This window comes from Micromys minutus, assembly GCF_963924665.1.
Source record: "Micromys minutus genome assembly, chromosome: 13".
Taxonomy (NCBI): Eukaryota; Metazoa; Chordata; class Mammalia; order Rodentia; family Muridae; genus Micromys; species Micromys minutus.
The window spans coordinates 57,649,800-57,651,957 of NC_137982.1; the positions used below are offsets into that span (position 1 = coordinate 57,649,800).

A 2,158-nucleotide genomic window follows, 5' to 3' on the forward strand; every position below is an offset into this window, starting at 1 on the left:
CCAAAGGCCACTGACTGAAAAGATGACAGTGGTTGCCTATCACTGCAAGCCATACCCTTTGGCTTGAGAAGTGCAGGCTTCCAAGTGCCAACAATGGACAGACTATGCAGCACACAAAGACAGCAGTCTAGCTCTGACACCAGGGAAACTGGATTCAACAGATGGATAAGTCCTTGGCTGCTTGTGTCAACCCAATTAGAGGTGATTCAGTTCTAAAGTTTGATATTAAACTTTAGGAGTAAGTGTTGCAATGAGTCTTTAAATTAAACTCCCGAGAGTATGAGTGGCCACCCACAAGGGTCAAGATTCAAATCGCTGTCGCTACAACAAAGCCTCTGATGATGAACCACAGCCAATGAACTACTAGAATGCAGTTTGTTAAAAAGTATTGTCAGGGTGTGGGCTACTTCCTGGACAAAGTGCATTTTATTATGAAAACCAAATGAAAAAGCATAATAAAGACCATACTCTCATACAGCATGAAGAGCCTCTGAATTCTTGAAAGGACATGTATAATGTGGCTACTTTCAAGTAAGAATTATAGGCCACTCAAATGTCAAATTTTCACCTAACTATTCTAAACAGGTTTTCACCAATCACAAAGAAATATAAGTCATGAACATTCAGAAAATAAAAATATATAAACTAATGATACTATTATGACCAAGGTGTTTAGTAAACAAGTTAATAAATTTGGGATAAACAGGAAAAGGCTTTTAAACAACCTTCCAGACGTCAAAAAATTGATTCAGGTAGTTGATCTGCCCCAATGTCATGGCAACAAGAACAAGAGCTTCAACGAAGTAACAAAAGACCACTGTACTGTTTGTGTTATCATTGATGTCTTTGTGTATCCTCTCCCGGACTTTTATGTACTCCTTTTCCTACTTCACAGCTGTTTTGCCACTGTCAGTTCATTGATTACCTTTCTAGTTTGTTCTGATGAGCTTCTGTCTCTGAGTCTTGTCCTTTGGAAGCTTCTCCAATGGCAACGGTGAACATTACTATCTTTGGAGTCATAGTAGACGTACTATTACTAAAGCAGAACTTGTATGTCACATCCATATGGGCGGCAAATGTGAACTTCCTGCTGTACTCACGGTCTCCTTTATAGATTCCTTTATTATCTGGTCCTGTGATCTGCATGTTGATGTCCAGGAAGCAGCCCTCTGCCACCTCAAAGATGAGGCCCATCCTAGTCCACAAGGTAACTCACTCAAAGAAGCACTCCTAGGTGTGCAGGTTGATGCTGATGAAGTAGCCCGAGGCTATGGCCAGCATTGCTGCCCGCAGAACCAGCAGTTCTGTGAGCATCACGATGGAGCAGCACAGGCTGAAGCTGGGACACCCAAAGTTGTATTTTTAAGGGTAACAAATGATGCTTGACAGTAGCAATTAATATGGAAAGAATAAAGGGTTGAAAGATATTTGGATATGAATATCAGATTGAGAAATGCTGGGAGAAATAAATTCAAGGAATCTATTGAATAACATAGTGAATATAATTAATTCTACAGGGTTCTGTTCTTTAAAATAGCTGATTGAACATGTTAAACAATCTGTCAATAAAACATGACAAGTATGTAATGTAATGAACATGTCACTTAGCTCAATAATATGGAATGTGTACAGATTCTAAAGCATCATACTTATTAAAAGTATATATTCTACTTTTCAAAATAGTTTTTATTTTTATTAATTGTTATTTATTTATTTATTTATTTATTTATTTATTTTAATTATTCCATTTGTTTACATCTCAAATGATATCCCACTTCCTGGCAATCCTATCCACCAACCCCCATCTCACATTTGCCCTTCCTCTCCCCTTTGTTTGTATGAAAATGCACCCCCACCCACCTACACTGTCCTGCCCCACCCTCCAGCATCCCTTTATGCTGGGGTATCAAGCCTCCCTCGGACCAAGGGTCTTTCCTCCCAGTGTTGTTAGGCAGGGTCTTCCTCTGCTATATATGTATCTGGAGCCAAGGATCCTTCCAGGTACACTTGTTGGCTGGTGGTCTAGACTCTTGGAGAACTGTGTGGACAGGCCAGTCTATGTTCTTCTAATGGAGTTGCAATACCCCTCTTCTCCTCCAGTTCCTCTAGCTCCTCCACCAGGTTCCCTGAACTCCTTCTAAGGGATGGCTCCAAGTAT

The 2,158-nt window shown here is 40.1% G+C and overlaps 1 pseudogene across 1 annotated transcript; it reads right to left on the reverse strand.

Moving 5' to 3' along the window:
• Positions 1 to 716: 716 nt before the first annotated feature.
• LOC308429075 (transmembrane emp24 domain-containing protein 2-like) lies at positions 717 to 1,065 on the reverse strand (annotated as a pseudogene). The gene has a single exon. The product of its transcript is annotated as a transmembrane emp24 domain-containing protein 2-like (transcript).
• Between the last annotated feature and the right edge of the window lie 1,093 nt (positions 1,066 to 2,158).